Raw genomic sequence first — 22,535 nt, forward strand, 5'->3', positions numbered from 1 at the left:
AAATTTGAAAATCCCGCTCAAATTGCGACAAAAATGACAAAAAAATGAAAAAATTCCTGACCTTCTTGCGGAATTTCGCACTTTGTCAGTACTTCCAGACCGCCCTTAGAGAATCAGTAGAATTTCGGTACTTTCCGAAAATTCCGGACTTGCAGGCACCCTGCTTAGTCACGAATTTTTTATATAATTTTTAAATGGATCGTATTTGATGGTGGTTCGATGTATCTTTTGGTTCAAAACAACAGAAACCAGAATTTTAGGATATTTGTCAGAAAAGCTGAAAATGAGAAATTTCCTACAGCAACTTCACTCCTCTTCAGGGTGTCTACTTAATCAGGCTGGTCAAAAATAAGTAATTTTACAGTGCTCTCTCAGTACATTCTCGAGAAATTCAGTACCTCTTCCGACAGAAAAAATCCGTACTTTTACAGTACCTCCATTTAACAAAATTAGAAAAATTTCAAAAATTTGAAATTGCGACAAAAATGACAAAAAATTTAAAAAAATTCCGGATCTTTTGGCGAAATTTCCGCACTTTTTCAGTGCTTCCGGAGCGCCTTTAAAAAATCAGTACTATTTCCGGACTTTCCGGACTAGTAGATACCCTGCTCTTGACCAACAGTACTCATACGAATCAAAAATCTATCACACAAAACCCGTTACGCCGTCAGATTACTCAATTGACTTTTGAGGCTATGTTTATGTTTCGAACCAATCGATATCGTTACAATCACACTCGTTTGATGAATTGAGTGTGATCTATTAGTTTTCTTCCGATTTTTCGGAGAATTTTGCTCGTTATTGGGACCGAGTTTATCGGAGAGGAACCAACCCAAATATTCGAAAAAAATTGAGTTCAGGATGTTTTTGAGTTCCAATAGTCGTATATTTCCTCCTGCTGAAAACTCAAAGTCACGAAGAGACCCTCACAAAAACTCTACTGCGTAGTTAGCGAAGTCAATCATGTACATATGAGGCCACCAGTGGCATGCTTTGCGATATATCGATTGATCTGCCATTTAAACCTATGAAAAGGATCCATGAACACGGTATTCGCATCGAACACCTTATTGATCGATTTTTTATTATAGTTTCGAGTAGGGAAATATCGCTAATCGATCATTTACTGAAGGCAATGGAGGTCACCAGCATGTGCCTCTATTTTCGTCCTCTTAGTATGCAGCGATGGCGTAACAACTTGTTTCGCGGCTGGATCTTCGATTTTCAATGAATAATCAGGAAAATTGCCGAGAAAACCAGGGGCTTTCATTTCGAACTGTATTTTAATAACCCTAAAGACTTCGAGAAATCCGAAATCCCAGGATAAAAACTACTTTTCGCGAGGCAAAACCAATGCTGAGCACCGATTACGAAGCCGTGATCGGCGGGATTTTGAGTGGAGGTCATTTACATTCAGCGAGAGTGAACGACATTAGCATTGCGCCATCTCAAAGTCGCCGATTAGTCAAATTGAGCCGCCTCAAAGGCTGTCACTATTTTGGGAGATCAAAGCTTCGTCGGTTTGACATTGTTGCCGTAATTTTATTTGGACGAAATTATTTTAACGGGACATTTCTGGACGAAGATGTATCGGATAACTTGATGACGCGATAGAGGTTTCAGGTAAACTATAATGTGAAATCGGCGTATCAACGAATACGCAAAGGCTATGATGGAGATGCTTTAAGGAACGACGGTCGTTCCTTAAAAGCATCCCTCACTTGGGAGAATCAACATGGTTTACATCGAAAGGATGATGAAAAAGGATGGAGATGATATCAGAACAAAAATGCAATTTTATAGTCTCAGACAAAACTGACAGAGTAACTTTGGAGATAGATCCTTTGCACAGGATAGCAATAATTTGACTCTACAAAAGAGGACATTTTATAGGTTTTGAAAAACGTTAGGTTTGTATCTGTAGCAGGCAACCAGCAGTTGTTATTGCAGTTAATTACGATCGATTTTTCGACACATGTCCTGATTAGATGCAGGCAAGAATTTGTTCATGTTTTAGAGATATAATGTAAAAAATAGAGCAAAATTTATGGTGCCTTCACTTGTGCGGGATTATGTTTGTCTCGTTTTTAAAATTTAAAAGACATCAGCGGAAATTCTAGTAGAAATTGTACTATCGATTTCATTTTTCTGAAACTTGATTCATCATTAATTTAAAAAAAAAAAAAAACAAACCGTGTTTTTCTATTTCCCTGACGTTTTCTTTACACGAAAATAGCTTGCAAAATAAAATTCCCCGACATCATGCCGAATTTTGACGGATTTCCCAGACGTTTTCCTTGATATTCCTGACACGCAAACAAAAAAAAAAATTCTCTTGACATTTCCCGGTTGCTAGACACTTCTGATCTTCAATTTTTGAAATTTTGGGGTCAAAATTTTGAGAATTTCTTCCTCCACGCATTTGGAAATTTTCTTGCTGTAATTTTTGAGCCAATTTCAAAACGAGTCAACTTTTTTTTATCTTTTTTGCTCCAGAAAAAGTTCGGAACAAACAGTGCGTTCTTGCCAAAGAGTTAAATTGAATTTACTCAGTCCGTCCAGCTGACGGTGACTTTTTGGCGGGAACACGGTGCATTTCGAATAAAAGCGGCAATGCGACGAGAGGACGGGGACATTTTTCGGGGCGAAGACCCCGAAAATTACGGGGCAAGATTCGTCGGGGTCGGCGACCAGCCTCGAGGAGGAAAGTCAACGCGGCCGCGGTTTCGCACGGGCGAGAAATCTATTTCTGCACTTTTAATACGCATGAATAAGCATGAATTTATCCCGCCGAAAAAAGCACATGAGCTCACGAGGAAAGAAAAGAGGGAATTAATGAGCTGTATTCTGCAAGAAAGCGCCATTTTTATGGTCGGATCAATTGCGTACCACACGGCTTACGTGCGACAGTTTAATTACTGCGCTCTTACGCCAGAGCAAGTGCATAGGGCATTCCGTGATAGCTAAGAGAGCAGTAAGTGTCAAATTTTCTAATTCGCGTTACTTTCAAAATTCGTCTATAACTCTTTTAGATGAAACCACTGAAATGGCTAAAACAGCAAAATTCTTCTTATTTTCATGAAAACGAGACACATGTGACAGCCGCAAGTGCGCAAAAAATGTCGTAGTTTTCGGCAAGACAGCAGTACGTGACATTATTCCTCCAGAGAGCCAATGAAAACAGTGCTGTTAAGTAAAAGGCTGCCTACTTCTGTCAATTTCTAACCTGGAAATGTGTTTGTTGTGTGTCCAAAACGCAACCACAAAATCACTCAGAAGATAGATTTTACGGCTGTATTGCCTGACATTAGCCTAACATGAAAATGAATAGTACCCTTTTTGTGTAATTGAAATAAAATTAGTCGATTTTTATTATCCAAACGATTTCTGAGAGTTTTTCTGACGATTAGTGGCGATTTGACACTGAACGGAAGCTTCTTCCAATAAAATTTTCCGGTCAGAAGCTTCTGAGCTCGTTTTTTTTTAAACTTCATTGTTACACTTATAGCTCTCTTCGCTATCACAGCAGAGGGTTCCCACAGACTTTAGAAAATGAAATTCCATGACATTTCCCGGATTTCCCGGTCACACTTTCGTAAAATTCCCCAACAATGAACTTATGCCACATGGTTGACAAAACATAATTAGATATAGTTTTCAGGCAAAATTTGCTGTTCGAAACGTCAAACCCATTCTAGAAAAAGGTGAAGTGACAATGGATCAGTTGTGCTGGGCTCAGAATCGTGTATTGATGCTTGGTGTCGATCCGCAAAAAATATTAAGATCCACCCAAACAGCAACATTCTACGTTCCACATTAACCGAGCTATAGCACATTGAAAAATTTTGTTTAAGACGGCGTCTCTATAAAATGCACTATCTATGATTGTTTAACATGATGGCATTGAAAATTATAAAATGAGATAGTTTTTCCTCAAATATGAGACACTTTGCCGACAACTACTAAATGAACTGACGCATTACTTATTCTGTGCAGCGCATTCTGGTGGCGAACTGAAAGCAAAAAGCTCTCGCTATCAGGTGAGCGCTTAAAGAAAAGACAGTAGAGGACCTTGGTGAAACTTTCGCTTGAGTAAGTTTGGCGCGAAGCTTTCGAGAAGCAAAAGGACTTGATCATTCACACCGATATGAGGTACCTGTTTGCGAGGTCGTAAAAAATCAAGAGAGGCCGCCAAAGTAATTTGGCAATGGGACCTCCAAAATACGGCGCGTGCAAATGAACAAACGAAAAAGTTAAACAAGGATGCCGAGATTCTATTTATTCGTGCAGTAGTTCTTCAAAAACATAAAATGGATCTGTTGCGCACAACATATACAGATACATTAATGAACTTCACGGCGAAAAAACCGGTGCAGGGTGTCTACCAAACAAGCTGACCAAAAATCCATACGTTTACAGTACTTTTAAAGTACATTTCCGAGAAATTCGGTACCTCCTCGACGGAAAAATTCAGTACTTTTTCAGTACTCTCATTTGATGAAATTCGAAAAATTTCAAAAATTTGAACTTCCGCTTAAATTGTGACAAAAATGAGAAAACAATTCCAGACCTTCTTGCGGAATTTCCGCACTTTTTCAGTACTTCCGGACCGCCCTTAAAAAAACAGCACTATTTCCGGACTTTCCGGAAATTCCGGATTTTGCGAGTTGGCAACATTGTTTTTCCTCCATTTAAATCAATTTAAAATATCGATTTAAGGTGAGGCAAGCAGTCTCACTTCGAATCGATCGTTTTACATACATTTAAGGGGAAGATAATCAATGTTGCCAAACTTAAAGAATCGCCACTGAAACAATTCAACGCTACCCCGGACTCATCTCAATATACCCTTTTCCAGCCAGGCTACGGAGTTACGTCTCTAGGGGCTCTTGTATTCTCGGTGGGTAGCCGGTTTTACCCGTACAGTGGCGAGGTTGCCGGCTGGGATCGAAAATCACGAAAATCAGGTCGGTTTCCGCCTGGCATCGGGGAGATTTGACACCGCCGATCAAAAAGCTCGTTAGCGGTTCCGCGAAAAAACGCGATATGATTGAGTGAGCTTCGCTGATGTTGTGATGTCACATTGCCCGAATGCGCACTTCGATATTCCATGGACGTCCAAGCCACAACTCATTTCGACCCAACTGATGAGCTAAACGGCGATGAGTTCGATTCGAAATTGGGGACGTGACCAGTGGCGTGGCGTGAATTGCGATTTATCGATTTTCATGCCATTTAAACCTACGGAAAAGGATCGATAAACAGGATGTTCGCAGCAAACACCTTAAGAATCGATTCTTTACCATACGTTTAAATGGCATAACAATCGATACATCGCAATCCACGCCACGCCACTGGGGCCGCGTTTATGGTCGTTCCTTAAAAGCTTCTTCCTTCAGGGAGGTCCAAAAGATCCTCCTTCAGGGAGGTCCATTGATGGTTCAATCAATGTGTTGATCATAGAATGCCTTCCTGAGAATGGGCCTGTTGCAAACTTTTGCTAGAGCAAAACTAAGAGTTGTTTCTTATAGATAATGCCTCAAAAATCACGATGAGCGCATCGGCAAACTCTGAAATGCACTCATAACTTCACAAACTGCGTAAGAAATTTGCGGTTTTTTGAGCTTCCCGCTTCAAAAACGATACTACGGCACAGGTGAACATTTTGTAAGAGGAGTCGTTCCATTGTCGGCAATAATCATCATAGCCGACGCCAATCCGCCAAAACACGTTTGATGGGACGAGATAACACCTGAACTGGATTAGACCAGATAACAATCGGTGTGTTAACGTTCATATTTTCCACGCCCGAATTGATTGACCTTGAACTCTCCTTGAATTACGCGCGGAACTGCGTGCAAGCGTCGGCCATGATGAATATCGCCGACGATGGAGCGACTCCTCTGACAAAATGTTCACCTATGCTGTAGTATCGTTTTTGAAGCGGGGAAGCTTAAAAAAACGCAAATTTTTTACGCAGATTGTGAAGTTATGAGTGCATTTCAGACTTTGCCGATGCGCTCATCGTGATTTTTGAGGAATTATCTATAAGAAACAACTCTTATTTTTGCTCTAGCAAAAGTTTGCAACAGGCCCATTGCCTGTCAAGAAATCTTTTGCATACTAAACGTCCATCACGGAATCAGCAGCATTTTTTAAGAGGTATGGTAATACAAGAAAGGAAACTTAAGATTGCACGGCGGCAAGTAACACAAATACACAAAAATATTCCGAATAAATAATGGGTCAGTTGCGCTGGTCACAGAATCGTGTTTTGACGCTTGATTCTTGTAGATTAGCTAAAAATAATAAAATCTGTCCAAACCGCAACTTTCTACGTTCAGAATTAACCGAGATATCGCCCCTTAAAAAGTCGGGTTTTTGACGTCATCCACCGCGGCAGTGACACCCTTGGTTTCTTCCACCGTGGTTTTATCAGTCAGGAAGACCCACATTTTCACTGGTAACTCAACGTGAAACCCGTATGAAAGCAAGGTGGAAGAAAAACAAGGGTGTCACTACGGCGGTGGATGACGTCAAAAACCCAACTTTTCAAAGGGCGATATCTCGATTAATATTGAACGTAGAAACGGATCTTAATATTTTGAGCTAATCTTCGATAATTGCCATCAAAACACGATTCTGTGACCAGCAAAACTGACACATTCAACTAAACTTTAACCTAAAATTTTACAAGCATACTTTATTTCCTCCTGTAAATTCCGCGATATTTCTGCAAATTCATTAGGTATTTTCCAAAAATTCCCAGAACTTTTCACTCAAGATCATCTCGACATTTTCCTGGTGTTTTATACTAATATAACTAATTACTCTGACAAGATTTCTGTCGGTAAGATTTACAGGAAAACGGAAGGAAAATCTTAACTTGTTTTTCCTCATGTTCGCTGCAGACCCTGATTACCCCAATGTGCCACGGTAAGAAAGGAAACATCCTCCTCTTACGTCGTCTTTTTTTGTCGTGCTCTTTTGAACTAAACACGCAACGTCATAATTTCGTGACATCAGACTTGACAAGCGAACATGTCACTTTATTCGCAGTGCAACATCGAGCTCCACTCTGCCGTGCTAAGGAAGAACGCCGTATGAACATTCGAGAGTTGCCAAATTTCCTTCGATAGAATGTTCATTTCCGGGGAAACTTATGAATATGGTCCCTTTAAAATTTCAGGACTTTTCGGTGGAATTGCTAGAGTCTCTTTATACTGAGAGTCGAGACAACACTTCCTCATGGATTCACAAACGGGAATAAAGATTACACAAATTCAACGTTTTTTGTAATCTTTGATCGGCCCATTCTCAAATTCCTTTCTCCGTTCCTTCTCTCATTCCGTTTGTTCCTTGCCGACCCCGTAATTTCCTGGTCAATTCCAGATTATAATCTTTGCAATCGGTGAAAATGTAATCTTTATTCCCGTTTGTGACATTGTGCAGGCCTAAAATACGGAAACCAATCATAAATGGATTCACATTATCTTGACTCTCAGTATAAAGGGACCCTAGGAGTTGCGAGAAAAATTATCTGAAAAATTGGAAGAAAAATGAAATTTGTGTTTTATCAAGGGAAATTTGGCAACGTCTGCAGGTTCATACGGCGTTCTTCCTCAGCACGGCAGCACTAGCCTGCTGATTTACGGCGCAGAATAAAACCCAACTTTGTGACCGTAAATTTTCGCTTGATTTCTTGTGCGTAAAATAATGACGCGCGCGATTCTTACTTCACTTATACGGCGCGGAGTTAAAACCGTACGTGCAAGCTCTCACAATCACTCTGATTAATTATTTGTCATATTTTCATCATTTTTTTGAACGGACTACTATTAATAGAAGCTGATTTTATGGCCTTTTTGGCGCGTTTCTTCTTGCACGTATCGCATACAAACTTGGACGCAGAAAACCGGAAAAAGTAGCGGGAAAAACGAGCTAGGGAAAAATTCCGTCCACGAAAATGGCGCGTTTTTTGCAGTCGTGCGCCACAATGACATGATCTCAGATTGTCCCCAACAGGGTTGCCACAGAATTAAAAAAATGAAATTCCCTGACACATTTTGGTGAAATTTCCTCACAATTGAAGATGCAACGGATGGTTCAGAAGACATGATTGAAAATAGTTTTCAGGCAAAATTTGTTATTCGGTGATGTAACAAATTTTCCCTGACATTTTCGTCATTATCAGGGTTGCCATGGAATATGGAAAATGAAGTTCCCTGACATTTCCCTGCCTTCCCTGACACATTTTGGTGAAATTCCCTAACAATTGGAGATATGGAGAATGGTTAAGAAGACATAATTGAAAATAGTTTTCAGGCAAACTTCGTAGTTCGAAACCTCAAACCCATTTTAGAAAGTCAATATAGGAGATTCGACACATTTTCCATGACATTTTCGACATTTACGTCATTTTCCCTGACATTTCCCGGTTTTCCTGACTTTTTAAAATTTCCCTGACATTTCCCGGTATTCCCTGACTATGGCAACCCTGCATTTTCTCTGACATTTCCCGGTTTTCCCTGACTGTGGCAACCCTGCCCCTAGCCGTATCAGAAAATCTTAATATTACGTACGTTTCTACTTGTCATTCCCTCTTTTCTTGGGGTTTGGTAATGCATTCACCTTACATATTTCATTTTTTCTCTAATTTTCTTTGATGTTCGATTTTTATAACAGAAAACGAAGCAACACCAAATCTTAAAATTTCGTGAGTACATTTTTCATAATAGCACAATGCGAAAATTAAAATCCTCTCCATTCTAATAAAATCATGTTTAAGACGATCGATGGACGGGGTGAGAAAGGGGAGTTCGAAGGTCAGAGTTTTAATAGAGTGGGTCTTTACTTTCAGAGGCCTTTGTTAAGTCATGGACAGCTATATGTGGCCCTGTCAAGGTCGACTTCCCGAAAGGAATCAAAATTCAGAGTAAGGAGAAAGTCATTAAGAATATTGTCAGACGGGAAATTTTTCTTTAAAAAATCGTTTTGTTATTCAATTAACATTATATGCTCATTAACCGCCAACGGGCGATTTCGTTGATTTTGATGGCCGCGAAGCGTCCTTTGGGGGCGCGTGGTGCCGAGGGGGTTGGACCGCGTAGCGGCCAGAGCGCATAGCCCTCAGTCACAGAAATAAATTGAAATGCACAGATATTTTTCAAGCGTTGAGTAGCTTCGTTCTCTGCTGAGATATAAACCACGAGAGAAAACTGAAGCAACGTGAACTGCAGTTGGGTCATGTTCGTCAAATCTGGCATTCAGGACGAGACATTCGGCACGCGAAACGAGGGCTGCAAACCTCGATTCGAGCCTCGTTGACGGCAATAAAACGCGCAGTTCTTAAAAATAAAGCGGTCGAATTTATTTCGATCGTAATCCGAGACGCAGATCGGCGAGGGTAGCTGAATGGACAGCATTCTTGGAGAGGCGAGGTCTCAACGCGGAGATCCGCGGTTCGAATCCCGGCGGATTAGTTTATTTTCTCTCGCCGCCGCGATGTCGCTGGGCGTCTCCCAAAATACTTACTTCGGGTTACGCTTTCCAGCCGATGTTTATTTGATTTAGAACGGTTTTCGCTTTTTTTTGCGACGCTGAATTTCTCCGTCTTCGCTGATACTCAGTGGCGTGGCGTGCTTTGCGATATATCGATTGTTATGCCATTTAACCCTATGGAAAAGGATCGATAAACAGGGTGTCCGCAGCGAACACCTTAAAAATCGATTCTATACCAAAGGTTTAAATGGCATAACAATCTATACATCGCAATTCACGCCACGCCACTGCTGATACTGATACGTCTACCTTCCATTTTGATAGGAGAAAATCGATGTTATTTACTCGCATGATTGTTTTTCCTCTTGACTTATTTTTTCTACGTCTGGACTGATATTTTAATTAAATCCCCACAAGTTCCTTTTCTGCAAAGGGCTTGGTTTCTTGGAAACAACATATCAAGCTTTTGTTGACCTTAAGTGGAAATATTTCCGTCCTCTCAGCTTTCTGACATTTTCAAACGTATAGACGTAACTTCATTTTAAAATGAGCCTCGTCGTTCGTTTAAGTCGGCGGATTTCGCGGCTCACGTTAAAAAGGACTTAATTCCTTACATCAATAAAGTGAAACTATGGGCGCCACCCCAAACCCACATTTCGCAACAAGCGAATCGGCCGACAAACCCCACAAGGGTTTAGTCTCTCCGGGGACGAACAGACTCTTCACTAAGATCTCGGCAGAGGTCGAGACTACTTTTTTCAAATATTAAACATTTCTGCATGACCTTCAACTTATCATATTTCCCGCGCGGCGGAAATCCGTTCCACGGAAAAAAATTTCCGTGAAATATTTCATGAAATTTCACAAAGTTGTGAAAAATATGAAACATTTTTTCCGGAGCTGGGTTGCCAACACGCACTAAAAAATACCAACAAGCAAAAACCAGTCACCATTCATTTGGACGTATTTCTATTAAACGGACCCAAGCACCATAGGGTGAGGAAGGTAGAAGGGGGCTTGGATTGGCGGCGGAATCGGGCGTCCAGCTTATTCCGTCCTATACTCGCAATGCTTTTCCATGGCGCTTAGGTCCGTTTGACAGAACGCGCTATCCGGGATTCTAAATTCCTCAAAAGGAACTCAAATTGGCGCTTAGTTCCGTTTGATAAAAATAGTCCATTTAACATTGCATTTGGTTTCGAAAAATATTTTTCAAAATTTTTCCAATTTTTTGAAATTTCATAAAATATTTCACATGAAATTTAAAGATTTTATTTGTCATGAAAAACTGCAACCCTGCGGCAGCGTGTCCGAAGCGAACGATCAAAATCTCTATCGATGGCAGTGGCGGGGGGACCAGGGAGGGGGGCGCCCAGACAGGGGTCCAGCGATGACGTCACGTAGTCCGAGACCATCCACGAGCGAAACCCGAAACCGGGGGGAAGATGCGCCCTGACCTATCTCTCGCGGATCTGGGCCCTATCTGGCGCGTTGCATCTATAACTGCAACTGGAGGCTGGAAGGTGCATCGGAGTCTCCAAGGACCCGCTGGAAGCCGGGATAGGACACGCGGCGGAGATAATCCTATCGGGGCCGAGTGATTGTGATTGTGGCGCTCTCCGCGCCGCACAGTGGATCGAGTCAATTGAAACGAACAAAATCTGGAAACTTGAAAAGCTCACAACTCCGTTTATACAAAATGCTGAGGTTCTAAAAGTGGCTCTATTCGTTTCCTCGTAAAACTTTTTTCTAGAGCAGGATTTCTACTAAAACAGGCTGGTCGAAAATCAGTAATTTTACAGCGCTTTTTCAGCAGTACATTTCGAAGGAATTCAGTACCTCCTCAACAGGAAAATTCAATACTTTTTCAGTACCTTCATTTGACGAAATTCGAACAATTTTATACATGAATATTCCGATCAAATTGCGACAAAAATGAAAAATATTCCGGATCTTCTTACACAATTTCCGCACTTTTTTTTCAGTACCTCCGGACCGCCCTTAAAAAATCAGTGCTATTTCAGGACATTCCGGAAATTCCGGACTTGTAGACACCCTGTAAGAGGCACACTGGACAAAAAAAAACACATTGGATCTAGAGTCCAGACTCTTAAAAACATCGACAAGAAAAAGTACTCTTGATTCGATCAGATTTAAGCTTAAATCAAGTACCAAGCCTCCTAATTTGAGCGGATTTCCTTTTGATTTAAGCTTAAATCTGATTGAATCAAGAGTCCTTTTTCTTGTCAATGTTTTCAAGAGTCTGGACTCTAGATCCAATTTGTTTTTTCTTCCAGTGCACCTCTTGACATTTAAAATGTGACGAAATAGACATCAAAATTTGCAGTTTTAGTTGAAAATTTCATGTCCGGCTTCTCTAATTGACCCTGTCCACCGTGCGACGCCGAGAGTAGAAAAGGGCATAATTAGACGCCGCGCCGCGGCCGGCTACACTCTGCAGCTGCGAAAATTGTCAATAACGAGGTCCTTGGCTAATGTCAGCCGGTGCCGAGTGACATGACGTGACAAGGCGCATCTTCCCGGGGAGAAAGTTGTCGGATCGCCAGGAAATAGCCCCGTTTCAGGTGCCCAATCTCCGTTATGTGCTGCGGGCCGATTGTCGAAATTCATAGACAAAGCGATAGACAAAGAAGACACAGGGAGTATGGACAGGGCCGGATTAAGGGGATGGCCACATGGGCCGCGGCCCATGGCGGCAAATTTACACTGGAAAAAAAAAGAATCTTAGATTTGCCGCCAAGAAGTATTTCTTCTTAAATCAAGAATTTTGCTGGTTGATATAAGCTACTTTTTTGCTTAACCCAAGCATTATTTTTCTTGAATCAAGAAATAGTCAGCTTAAAGCAAGATAAAGAAAATTCTTGGCGGCAAATTCAAGAATTATCATCATGCTTGATCCAAGTTACTTTTTTTTCAGTGTAGGGGGCGGTCAATTTTGCATTTTTTTTAAATGATAGGTATAAAAAAAATCGGATTCGGAAGAATAAATTACAAACGAGAAAAGCGTCTTTTGGTGACACCAGAGACAGCACCTTAAATTAGTCGAGTTAAGAGAGAAACCAAACACACAATTTGGCATGGAGCGGCGGGGCGCAGAGAGCAATGATGATGAGGACTTGAGATGAAAAAGAGAAGCCCCTAGCGCGGCGCACGGTGAATCGAGTCAATGATAGAGGTCGGAAAAAAGTTGGAAACTTTAAACGCTTATAACTCCGTTTATACAAAAGTCTGATGTTTCCATTGGTTTTCTCGTGAAATTTTCTTCCAGGATCACCCCTTGAACTTTAAAATGTGACAAAATGAACATCAACATTTGCAGTTTTGGTCAAAAATTTCATGTCCGACCTCTCTAATTGACTCAATCCACTGTGCGGCGGTTGGCATGTAACACATATTAGCACCTACAAGGCTGCATGAATACTTCACGCATTGCGTCAAACACAGTGCGTTCAGTAACGTTCGGCGCGGCGTGGAACGCATAGCGCCTACAAGACTGCATGAATACTTCCCGCATTGCGTCAACCACAGTGCGTTCAGCAACGGTCGGCGCGGCGTGGAACGCATAGCGCCTACAAGACTGTTGGAATACTTCACGCATTGCGCCAAACACAGTGCGGTCAGCGCAGCGCGGCGGCGGAGGTTAAAATTATTAAACCACATTTATGTTTGTTCTCGCATAATTTTTACGTTCATTTCTTACAAATGGAAGGTCTTGTTCACACAGAGATAGGTTTACGGAGCTTAACTTTCGCGCAAAGTTCCGTGAACGTTTGCTAGTACTGTTGACAGGGCTTCCGCAAAAAATGTGCCTAACACGAGTAATCGCGTCTTATGCACCCCTCCCCTCCCCGTCCGGCACGTTCACTTGATGGTTTTTATTGATGTTTCGAAATGAATGAGAAGAGGGCGGCAAAATGCAGGTGGCCCATGAGCGGCAAGTAGGTAAATCCGGCCCTGAGTATGGAGGGACGAGGGATCCTCTACGTGAAAGCGGTTGTTTGCGATGGACAAAGAAGGTATGGAACAGACCAACTAACGGCAACCATGAGAGACTCTAAAGTTAGTGCATTATTTTATCCCTTATTAGTCTATAGGAACCATCCATTTCAACCGTGTCAAACGTTTCAGATGTCAAATCTTCGTTAGGTTCTGCGGGCTGATTGTTGAAATTGATAGACAAAGCAATAGACAAAGAAGACACTGGGAGTAGGGAGCGATCCTATCGGTTGAAATGGGTGGTTCCTGTAGACTAAGGGATAAAATAATGGACTGACGGTAGGGTGTCTCGTAGTTACCGTTAGTTGGTCTATTACTTACCATCTTTGTCCATCGCAACCACCCGTTAACACCAATAGGATCCCTCCATATTCTTTACAAGCCTATCTCTTTGTCTATCGATTTCAACAATCAGACCGCAGGTAGAAAATAATTGATACTGATGGACAAAGCCATAGACAAAAGAGACAAAGGGAAAATGAGGCGATCTAATGAGCCTGTTACAAATTTCAGCTAGAGCAAAAAGAACAGTTGTTCCTTGTAGAAAATGGCTCGAAAATCACGATGAGCGAGAAAAGTGTGTCTACTAAAACAGGCTGGCCAAAAATCAGTACTTTTACAATACTTTTTTAGTACCTCCAATTGACGAAATTCGGCAAATTTCAAAATATTGAATTTCCCGCTCAAATTGCGACAAAAATTTACAAAAAAATGAAAAATTCCGAACCTCCTTGCGGGATTCCGCACTTTTTCAGTACTTCCGGACTGCCCTTAAAAAATCAGTGCTATTTCAGTACTTTCCGGAAAGTCCGGAATTGTAGAAACTCTGGAGAATGCCAGATATACACTCCGAACTTCTCAACCTCCGCAAGAAATATGCGTTTATTTAAGCTTCTTTAAAAATTAACCCTTTCTTTAGTTTCAGAGAAGGGTCTTGAATCCAACAGAAAAACATGATAAGTAACAATTTTTTTAGGCGCGACGTGGAACCACAAATGCCACGATGTTCTCCGAGGTTCCTCAAAGTAAATAAATGTATACAAATTGCATTAAATAATCTGGCAACGTTGTTCTAGGTCATTAGCTAAGTTTGTTTTGGTTGTAGCGTCTGTTTACACGGCCATCTAGTGCGCACAGGCGCAAGTGCCCCGTTGCGCAACACAGTGATCGATTTGAACGCTTCAATCATCGCCGATTTGACTCTTTTGGTGCATTAACGGTCAAACCCGCGCCAAGACCTTAAATAAACCTACGATCATTGTCGTACCAGATTTCTCGTCACTGATGTAAGTATACAGGGTATCCCAGGATTAAATACGAATATTGAAGGAGTCGATTCTTTGGGTCACAAAAAGACGTTCTTGTGGTACACATTTTTTCCAAATACGCTTTCTCTGGGCGCCACGACAAAATTGGAGGGAAAAAATCGTCTTTTTCACACTGCGGCAATGTTTATCAGCAATGTTTATCAACCAATATATTAATGAAAATTGGTAACCGGGAGAAATTTTTAGGAGAAATGTTTACTGGTACTTTGTCGTAAAAAATCCATGCTTTTCCATCGCCATTTTCTGACATCCTGGACAACCCATCTTTAAATGTTGTTCTACATAAAACTTACTCCTTCATTTGATTTTCTTTGCTTCTCAAAAACATTAGTTTTTCATAGTTGATCCTTAATTTTTTCTCGGATTATAAAATCTTAGAGGGACAGAATTTTACTCTGATACACAAGCAGTCCAATTTTGGAACGTCAAATGTGAATACTTTTCTTAGCACTCTCAATAAAGTACGATAATCAACAACGGGAAACCTCGTACAGTGCAAGTGACGAAACTTCAGCCTTTTATCAATTTTAAATTATCCGTTCTTGATTTTCTTCGAAGAGCTAGTTTTGAAAGAAGGCCAGCCGATGCCAATTAGAATATGATCAACGTTCAAATCACCAGCTTATCTTTGAAAATCGTTTCACAACGCATAATGTAAGTATTCCGAGCGGTTCGTCGTGTTGATTTAAAACTAAATTCATGGACTAATTCTTTGAACCGTTGATAAAGAGGTGTAACTGAAATCGCGTTGAGCACATCAGATACGTTTGTAAACACGCCTTGACGCACGGTTTGCGTAGCCCAGTAAATTCAATACCCGTCGTCACTGTTAATTTTTCAACTTAATTTTACTCGACCAAGGACAACGAGGGTTTCCTAACATGTAGAATTCACATTTTTAAATGTATTTAAAGTCAAAATTGACAATCAATGTTCCTGCTAAGCGTAGGAAATATTGCGCTAGCGCCGACTATGCCTTTCGGAGGGTACTTAAGATTTCTGAAGAGTTTAAAGTAATTTCCGGGGGATTTCATCAACAAAAAGTCTTCTCAGTTGTCTGTATCTCTCAGCTGTGGCACACTAGGCGACTACGCTGCCTTGCTAAGCAAAATCGCCGTATGAACATTCGATAGTTACCAAATTTCCTTCAATTAAATGTTTATTTTTGAGGAGAATTATAAGTATTTTCCCTTGAAATTTTCAGGACTTTTCGGTGGGATTGCGAGCAAAATTATCTGGAAAATTTGCGGGAAAATGTTTATATTTTTACCAGGAAATTCGTATTTTATCAAAGGAAATTTGGCACCGCCTAAAGGTTCATACGGCGTTCTTCCTTAGCACGGCAATACGGATAGGAAAACTGCAATTCTATGCGATGAGGAAGGAGATTTGTGAAGAATCATTGATGCCTTACCTGTAAACAGGAAAACTCAGGCTCGAGAAATTAGCCCTTTTTTGAGGCGCCAGGACTGACGTATGACTCGCGCAAATATGGAGAGAGCAATTAGTAGGCGGACTGTGAGCATGCGAGATCTCTCATTCTCCGTTGCAGCAAAACGCGAACACAATACAGAGAAATTTGTCCTTGTTTTACCTGAAACATACGTAAAAAACGAAATTAATTATTTTGGAGCTTTGGGAACACTTTCGCAAAAATTTTTGAATACACTATCACTGGAAAAAAAACTCATTGGATCTAGAGTCCAGACTCTTAAAAACATCGACAAGAAAAAATACTTTTGATTCAATCAGATTTAAGCTTAAATCAAGAACCAAGCCTCTTAATTTGAGCGGATTACCTTTTGATTTAAGCTTAAATCTGATTGAATCAAGAGTCCTTTTTCTTGTCAATGTTTTCAAGAGTCTGGACTCTAGATCCAATGTGGTTTTTTTTCCAGTGAAACATTCAGCCGATTCTCGATAGTAGATAAAGTTGGCTTAAGACTTTTACCCTGACTTTTACGTCATCTTCCCTGACATGTCCAGGTTTTCCCTGACATTTCCCGGTTTTCCTGCCTGTGGCAACCCTGATTTCAGCCTTGCGTAACACAGGCTACTTATCACGACGGTTACACTCCTACAACATTCGCCAAAATTCCCGCCCAGGTGGGCTTCTGCTGCATCTACGCCCAGGCTGAAATTATTCCTGGGGGTCTAGAGGGCAAGGGGCCAGACACATCCGGGATCGGAATCACCTTTCCCGTACAAAATCGGGACCCGGCGCTGATCAAAGCAAAGCGTAACGAACGGGACAATGCCGGGAAGGTCTAAAAATAGACGGAAATAAATAGAACGGAGTACATCACTTATTCTGACAGCGGCTATAATGTTGCAATTTTTTCCTCCTCCTTAATGCTCGTCGCCCGCCCGTTTCCGATTTCGGTTTTGGCGACCGGGCGCCGACCACGGGCCGAGAGACCCTCTGTCAAAATTTCTGACTGGCATGAGGAAAATGCTGGCGCTAGCGCACCGTTCCGAATTTCGTCCAGTTTTTTTCCTGTCCGGAGATGTTGGTGCAAAAGACGAAATACGCGAATCGAAAGACAATAGAACTGTGTGCTTCGGAGACACCTCAACTCCTTCCTAAAGGTAAATTCACACATTTAGCGGGCAGAGATGGAAAGTAAAATGTCACTTAATTTCGAATGAAATTTCATGAAATTTCAAAAGCAGGGTGTCTGGGTGTCTCTATTTAGAATTGCTTTGTTTTGTCCAAATCAGAGAATATTTACATCTGAAAATTGGAAAAAATTCAAAGATACTCATAGCATTCCCCAAAAAATGAGGCACTTTCAAGGCCACACGAGCCATGTTCTATCTTGATACATATTGCGAAGGAGGCTGCACTCCTTATCAATTCAATTGAGAGCGTCACGTGACTAAAGACGTGGAGGGGAAGGGAAGATGGAAAGTGGGTAGCAAGAAATTATATTTTCAGGAATTGCGAGTCAGAGGTTAAATCGTTAAAGAATGATCTTGATAGATATAGCCCTCTCTTTAGGCACTGCTATGTATCGATTAAGATAACTCGATAACGATAACGATAATCGACCCGAAAAACGAGTATGCTTTATTTTTCATTCAAGAAAGCCGGCGGACCGTGAGATATTTGGACAAATTCCCGCGTATGATTTCCCAAGCGACAAGTTCAGGATGTCGAGTGAAAAATCCGTTCATCCTGCTTTCCTCGTAGCCAAGTCCGCTTGAGTGATTTACGACGACATGTCACTAAAATCGAAACGCACTTCACTAACCCCGGAAAATGCGACTTAAATGGGGCTTCGAGGAAAGAAAAGTTAAATTTTTAATGTATCCTAACCCCGGAAAATGCGACTTGAATGGGGCTTCGAGGAAAGAAAAGTTACATTTTTAATGTATCCGGGTTTTCTGCTTGTTTTTATTTGATTTCTCGGGGATCAGTGTTCGAAACTCACCTTTGAGTTTTAGGAGCCATGTGGCGCATCAAGCCCGATTTTTAGGCGCCATTGAAGATTTTTTAGGGGCCAAATTGACTTTTTGCCTATATATTACGGCGCATTTAGTGAAAAGTAAGACGCAAGATGTTTTCGTAACAGAACTAGTAAGTAGCTGTAACTTGGGGAAGACAAAAGCACTAAGAATGAAATCGTGGAGAATAGTAAAAGCTTTTACTTGTGGTGCTGAAAATTTCGAATAATCACCTAATATGAAAATTCATATTTTTAGGGGGCAATTTTTGGGGGCCACGTTGGCGCAGAGCCTTCATTCTTTGTTTTTTTCCAGTGTAGGGGCACTTTTGGAAAAAACTTTACCCAACCGAAAAGTCTTATTTTGACCCATGGAACGCGCTCCTACAGTCTGGCCGTTTATCCCTGGATCACCCTGTATATACTGTCTCTGTCTGTGCATCTTCCGAGTGCAATAGACCGATCGGCGCACTGGATCCTAAAATCCGCTCCTCCAGTCGGCTGTCGGCGACTAGGGGAGGTGGTGACTGCGAGGTGAGACGGTGATCGATGAGTCGGGATTAAAAATAGCGGACTCGTGTCTCGTGGCTCGAGGGTCGGGGCAGACTGCCTGTCGCAACTCTCGAGCAAAGCATCGTAATTAGAGTCTCCTGTACTGCCATACCAAGTAAAAACGCCGTATAAGCCTTCAGACGCTGCCAAACTTCCTATGACAAATCTTGAGTTTTCGGGAAAATTTGTACGTATTTTTCATCAATTTATTTTCGAGAATGTAGTACGTAATTTAGACTCAAGTGTCTGAAAATGTTCAATTGATGTATTCAATACTGACCTCAAAAATTGTTTTTTTCTGGGGGTAAATGTGGCAAAATTCGGATGTTCATACGACGTTTTTCCTAAAACGGCAGAGTACGCTTGCCCGCGTGCGTAAGCCGTGTCAGTTGAGTTGTGTTGTGATGCAACGTTCACTGAACTTCACCGATCATCCGACGAACAAGTGAATCTCGGAAACGGCGGCGCATAAGCTGCCGTGATAGCGAAGAGAGCCGTAAGTGTAAAAATAAGTTTTGAGAAAATGGACTCACTAGCGTCTGAGCGAAAAATTTTATTGGGAGAAGCCACCGTTCTTTGTTAAACTGCCAACAATCATCCAAAAGACTCTTAGAAATCGTTTGGGTGATTAAAAATAGACAGATATTATTTTAATTACATTAAAAAGGGTATTTTTTCATTTTCAAGTTAGGTTAGAGTTCGGCAAGACAGCCGTGAGTGCTATCTTCTGAGTGCTTTCGTAGTTGCGTTTTGGACACACAATAAGCACAATTTCAGGTTAGAAATTGGCAGAGGAGGGTGGCACTGTACTTGGAAGCACTGTTTTCACTGGGTCTCTGGATAATACTGTCACTTACTGTTGTCTTGCCTTAAACTAAGTCATTTGTTGCTTAGTTACGGCTTTCTCATAGGTCTCCTTTTTATAAAATTGAGATGAATTTTGTTGTTATAGCAATTTCAGTAATTTCACCTAAAAGAGTTTAGACGAATTTTGAAGGAAACTCGATTTGTTTGAAACTACGTCATTTTTTGTTGTATGATATGTTTTGTTTCATTTTGAATAGTGCATAGCATCCTAGTGAGCAAGGATTGGGTAGGACGACTCCTCTTGAGAAATTTTCACCTGTGCTGTGGCATGATTTCTGAGGCAGGAAGCTTAAAAAACGCCTACTTCTTGCGTGGATTGGGAATAGTTAAGAGGATATTTCAGACTTCCCCAATAAGCTCATCGTGATTTTCGAGTCATTTTCTACAATAAATAACTCTACTCGTTGCTCTAACTGAAGTTTGCAACAGACTCATTCGACTCCCATATCAACCCGATGCCACCTTTTACTTACAAGGGTTTACTGTACGTCAAGTTTACTATTGCGTGGGTGACGATCAGTGGCGAGGCGTGAATAATCGATTATCGATATGTCTCCATTTGAAGCTATGGTAACAGATCGATTATTAAGGTGTTCGTTGCGAACATCCTGTTTCCCGATTCATTTCAGTACTGCCGTAATAGCAAAGAGAGCAGTAAGTGCAAAAATGAAGTTTTGAGAAAATGGGCCTAGACAGGCCCGCCACAAGGGGGGGGGGGATACTGGGTCCTTGGTACCGGGGCCCGGCACTGGAGGGGCCCGTGACGCAGGTGGCAAACCACTACGAATTCATGTGTAACCCTTGTCTCGTAGGGAAAAGTGAAAAAATTACCCTAAAAATTCCGCAAAAAGTGAATAAAGTTTCAAAAACACGCTAGGGCACTATAAAATTTTTCTTACTTTTTTAGAGATTTTCAAGATTTTGAGTACCCCGGAACCCCCCCCCCCCCCCCCCCTTGTGCTAGGGGCCCGGGCCAGAAAATTGGTACCAGGGCCCGAGATGGGATGTGGCGGGCCTGAGCCTAGAAGCTTCTGAATGGAACATTTTATTGAAAGAAGCCTCCGTTCTTTGTCAAATCGCAACCAATCATTCGATAGACTCTTAGAAATCACTTAGGGGATTAAAACTCGACCGATTTTATTTTAAAGTACAAGAAAAAGGTAAAATTCAGTTTCATGTTGGGTTAGTATTTGGCAAGACAGCAGTACGTGCTATCTTCTGCGTGCTTTTGTGGTAGCGTGTTGGACACACAACAAACACATTTTCCGGTTAGAAATCGGCAGATGAGGGCGGCATTCCTCTTGAAACCACTGTATTCATTGGCTCTCATGCACCTGCGGCTGTCTTGAAAAAAAACTATGTCATTTTTTGCGCACTTGCGGCTTTTTCATACGTCTCGTTTTAATTAAATTAGGATGAATTTTGCTGTTTTAGCTGTCTCAGTAATTTCATCTAAAAGAGTTTAGACGAATTTTGAAGAAAACTCGGTTTCGAAAATTTTGAACTTACGGCTCTCTTCGCTATCACGGCAGAGTACGTATAAATGTCAGTTCAATCGATATATCGCAAAGCACGCCACACCACTGATGACAATTAACCCTCTTGAAAGCCGTGGTCACCGCGGCCAGAAAATAATAACTCGTCGCGCTATCACCCTCGCGTGAATGTCTCACGATACAAAGTTGAAACAATGACACTACGAACGGCGTCAAAGAGTCGACGATTCTAAAAATATCTCTAATGAAGCTCGGCACGGAGACGAACAGAAACGTAGAGATATAATTGAACGGAGCAAGCTACTAATTACTTTACAATGTGTAATTATCCAAGTAAAAATACCGCAAACGTGATTGTTATACGCGGCGGGCTGTTGGGATAGGTTACGTTTTCGTCCGTATATACGTCTTATCCGCCGTGGTGAGGAAAAACGAAGTAGGAACGTCTAGACGCTGCCAAAATACTACTGCTAAACCTCAAATTTTCATATATTTTTTTTTTTACACAATTTCGAGTAGAATTTAATCTCAGGGTTGCCATAATTTCTTCATCTTCGAATTCTCCAACTTTCCTTGACTTTTCTTTGGCATTTTTGCTTTTCCCTGACTCCAATATTTTCTCATTCTCTTACTGTTCCTAACTTTCTCTCACGTTCAGGCAAAATTTCCTCATTTTTTTATTTTCTTAAAATACGCTGACTTTCACTAAACTTTCGACAAAATTTCCTTGGTTCATGCAAAAAGGCAGAATGCCATTTGATGGCGAGCCATAAAAATGACCGGAAAGGGTAAGTAGTTGGAAGATTAGTGATATGTATTGGTGATCAGCAGATGTGTTCAAAATTTCCTGACTTTCCCTGATTTTTCTCGGTCGTCGCAAATTTCTTAACTTCTTCTAATTTTCTCGGGTTCCAGACCGTCTCACAGTGGATCGAGTCAACTACAGAGGTCGGACATGAATTATTGGACTAAAACTGCAGATTTTATTATTGAATTCATCAAATTTTGAAGTTTAAGGTGTGTCGTTGAAAGAAAATTTCACGAGAGGACCAATCGAAAAACTTTTAAAACCTCAAAGTCTTGTATGAACGGAGTTGAGTAATAAACGTTTAAAGTTTCCAAAAGTCCATCCTCCCTATTACCTCGTTCTAGAGTGCGCCGGCAACCTTGACAATTTCAACAAAAAAAAAAAATCCGTAATTTTAGTTGAAAAAAAATTTGCCTGGAAAACTTGGCAACCTCTATTGCTCATGCGGCGTTTTGCCGTAGAACGGCAATAATGATCTTATGCAATCAGTGTTTCCTCCTTCCAGTCTTTAACAGTCATT

At 41.2% G+C, this 22,535-nt stretch overlaps 1 protein-coding gene across 2 annotated transcripts in view; it reads right to left on the reverse strand.

Moving 5' to 3' along the window:
- LOC109030344 (serine/threonine-protein kinase Sgk2) overlaps positions 1-22,535 on the reverse strand; it is a 165,448-nt gene that overhangs the window by 56,853 nt on the left and 86,060 nt on the right. The window contains exon 2 of one of the 2 annotated variants that reach the window (XM_019041245.2): positions 16,261-16,440. The exons of the other annotated variant lie outside the window; for it this stretch is intronic. The gene's annotated coding sequence lies outside the window, so the exon portion shown is untranslated. The remainder of the gene's footprint in view (positions 1-16,260; positions 16,441-22,535) is intronic. 2 annotated transcript variants of the gene reach the window in all.

Source organism: Bemisia tabaci, chromosome 9 (genome assembly GCF_918797505.1).
Source record: "Bemisia tabaci chromosome 9, PGI_BMITA_v3".
Lineage (NCBI taxonomy): Eukaryota > Metazoa > Arthropoda > Insecta > Hemiptera > Aleyrodidae > Bemisia > Bemisia tabaci.